This window comes from Malus sylvestris, chromosome 15 (genome assembly GCF_916048215.2).
Source record: "Malus sylvestris chromosome 15, drMalSylv7.2, whole genome shotgun sequence".
NCBI classification, from domain to species: domain Eukaryota; kingdom Viridiplantae; phylum Streptophyta; class Magnoliopsida; order Rosales; family Rosaceae; genus Malus; species Malus sylvestris.
Window position 1 is genome coordinate 27,592,190 of NC_062274.1, and position 3,961 is coordinate 27,596,150.

A 3,961-nucleotide genomic window follows, 5' to 3' on the forward strand; every position below is an offset into this window, starting at 1 on the left:
TAATTTCTCTAGGCGAGGCTTGAAATGAAAACTTAATTGTCGATACCGCCGATTATACCACATGTTGCCCCCTTATTTTCTTATGCATCGGCCAAGAGGCCGAATGGCTAAGAAAATGTTTATTCATCTATTTGTTTTTGTTTTTTTTTGGTACGAGGGCTCAATGCTTGTTACCGCCTATTTTCTTAAGTATCGGCCAAGAGACTAAATGGTTAAGAAAATAATTTAGCAAATGGAAATATAAGTAGCCGAACCATAAACAGGAGGAGGCCAACGATGCTTTATTCCAAGCCAAGATCTGTTAATATCAAAACTCTCAAATTGATTTAACTCTAGGCCGAATAAAGAATTTTTTCCAAATATTTTTGACTTGGTGAAATATTTTTCATTTTCGACCGCCAAATGTGTTGAACAAGTACTATGCCCCCGAGGTATAATTTCTTCGCCAATTTCGGCTTTCAACTCAAACAACTTAGCCGAATGGGATTTCTCCATATCGGTTTTATCACCAACAATCATATCGATTGGTGTAGTTTCGGCGTCTAAAACCATGTCTTCAATTACCATATCCATTGATGTGGTTTTATGGTCTGAAGTTGTGTATTGGTCTTGTTCGCCATTGGAACACTCCTCTGACGAATCATTTTCTGAGTCAATTTTTGGCTAAAAAACTTGAACATTTTCTTTTAGGCCTACCACACTTTCAGTCTCGACCGAAAAAATAGGTGGTCTTTGTTCTTCGACCAAACTAACAATTTTCTTAGGCCGAATATCGGTTGTGGCTAAAGCGAAAAATTTCCCCCCGGTCTCTTGCCTTTCAAGAATTATGCACCACTTCTCAAAGAGTTTTTCTTGCTCCTTTAATAGGCTACAAATCTCGTCCAATGGAGCCTGATCGAGATATATCATGTGAACTTCGTAGTTTTAGCACTGGGTCCCACTGGGCGTGCCAAAATGTTGATCCTAAAAAACTACCAAGCCTACGTGGTGAGCAGACCGAGTAACTAATGAGCTAACTACGTCCTTCGGTTGATGCGGGGCGTGCCAACTCATCGGCCGAGCTCAGCCGAGGAGTAAAATGTGTTGATGTTGTGTTGAGCGTGCTATTGATTTCTTGATATTGCGACTGCGACTGAGGAAGGTATACGTCTCGGTCTTCGGGTTCTAAAACCTGAAGACAAGGCTACTAGTTCTGTGAATTTCATAAATCGTCGACGCCGGATTCGATCACAGTGATTATAATCATAAGAGTATAAACACGACGAATCGACACCAGAGTATAGCGGCATAAATACTCAAAACAAATGTACATCTTGATTGTGAAAGTAGTTCGGCCGTCAGAATGCCGTACTCTAAAACCTACTTGTGAATAACCAATCATAAACAACTCGGCGATCAATGTGCCGAGCCCAATAATTCATAACACATCACTTCACCGAGAAGGCTAATGAGATGACCTCTACCAATAAGGACTCAAAAATCCTTCTTGACCGAGACTTAGATAGATAACCAGTCGGCCTCGATGCAGTGCTGTTTATCCAAACTGAAGGTGCGTCGCGGTCGGCTGATTCTATGGCAACAGTGTTGTTTGTCCAAACTGAAAATGTTCACCGGTTGCCTTCACAGTGTTGTTTATCCAAACTGAAGATGTGTCGGTGAAAAAGAAAATAAAAATCTCAAGGTTGTTGAAAGGTTTCGCGAAAGCGAGGTTTTGCGCAAGGCAATTTGTGTGTTGAATTGGAGGGGCTTTCAAATGTTGCGTGATGTCTTGTATTTATATGGACAAGTACGCGCTGATTGATAAGCTGATAAAGACTCCCAAGTTATTAAAACTCTTCATCAGATAAGTCTTACTACTCCCAAGACTCTGAACTTAGTAATAAATGCAACCAAATTCAATATGTGTTTAGTCTTATCCCATCGAATCCCAACATAACCTGCATGCTTGGATTTGAACAAATAATGTTCATCTAAATAGCCACCAATTGATCTGCACTGCTGTGGTTGGTTCCTTTTTTGGAGATAATCACCACCAAATTCGCAGTACATAATTATATGGGAAGTAATCTTACACACAGCATGCATTGTGATTCCATCATCAATTCATCTGACAACACCCATCATTACTCAAATAACCTAGCCTACCTAGGTTTCTTATCTCATTATTATCCAAGACCTTCAAATCACATGCTTATGACATCATCATAATTCCATCACCTTTAAACGTATGCATGCATGCATCCTGAACAAATGAATTTCAAATTCATTTTTAGCTTCCAAGTGCCGTCAGACATCCCAAATCAATTCAAAATGTACTGCTTGCTTGGGATTGAATTCGCATCTTATATATCTGGTTTAAGAAGATGTAGATAATTCATATTAAAAGATAATTATTATGATAAAAACCATAATATTACCCTTTAACAATAATAAAATTATCTCCACTTTTCCATCCGACGGTTGAGAACTATGCTCACTCAACGGCCTTGATTGCACGGGCCGATGGTGTAAATTTGGGTCCAAACAATATTTTCAAGATAATTACTACGATTAAAATCAATAGTAATGCTAACAAAATTATCTTAACGGTCTAGAACCATACCCACTTAATGGCCTTTATACCACGGGCCGATAGTGTAAAATCGGGTCCAAACAATTTTAACAAAATAAAAACCTTAGAAAATGCAAAACCCACCCTCGCAACCTTTCCCTACCCGTCTTCTCCCCCCTAAGCCTTCCAACCATCTCCATCTCCTCCATTCTCTTCACCACCTCTCCCATCCAAAAACCCACCCCACCCCTACCTTCCCCGAGCCCTTTCTCCTCTTCACCCCCACCCCTTTCCCCTCACCCCCACCCACCTCCCTCTCCTCCACCCCTCTTCCCTCCTCTACATACACCACTCCTTAAATCCACACCCATTCCTCCCATTTTCACCTCACGAACCTGGCGATGGCGGCGTAAACGGGATTTGGGTTTTTTTTTTTTTTTTTTTTCTGTGTTGCATGTAGGGGGTTCGGGGGTAGAAGATGAAGATGGGGGAGAAAAGAAGGGAGGTGGGGGGGAAGACAAACTAAAGGGGTCTTTTTTTTATGTGGGTTGCAGGGGGAAGAAGATAAAGATGAGGGAGAAGAAAAGAGGAGGAGGAGGAGGAGGATGAGGGGTAAGACGAACTAAAGGGGTTTTTTTTTGTGGGTTGCAGAGGGAAGAAGATGAAGATGGGGGAGAAGAGAGGAGGAGGAGGACAGTGGATTTTTGTTATTTTTTATTTTTTTTTATGTGGGCTGCAGGGGGAAGAAGATGAAGATGGGGGAGAAGGGAAGAGGAGGGGAGGAGGGAGGTGCGTTTGCGTGGGTCGTGGGGGAATAAGGTTTCTGGGTTTGGGGGTTGCAGGGATGTGTGTTTCAGCTTTTGTTGTTGTTGTTGTTGTTTTTTTTTTTTTGTTGCCACGTGGCACACATTTGGCAGCCACGTCAGGATTTAACGGATTAATGGATGAAAAAAATCTAACGGAAGTATTATTTTGAAATAAAATAGTACGTAAGGTATGAAAGTGAAATGTTTTAAAGATGTTGTATAGGATTGTAATAGACCACAAACCTGAGGGGTTACAATGTAATTTACCCAAAAAAATTATAAACTAACAAGTGAACAGTGTCATAAAACTATTTCAGCTACTCACTTTAACTTTTCATCTTCAACAACACTTTCTATTTTAGCATACTTTGAATATTTTATTATTAACAATTCAAACACAACCCACTCATTTGCTTAGAGTAATGCTAGGTAGACCAACTATTTAGATCAAAATTGCAAACCATGTGATGTGTCACCAATAGAAAATAAGTACGTTAATCAACATTTAAGTAATAATTCAATTATCAACAACCACATCATAGAATTTAAAATTTTGTTTAAATAGTTGGTCTTCATAGCATTACCCTTTTCTAAAACAGCATTA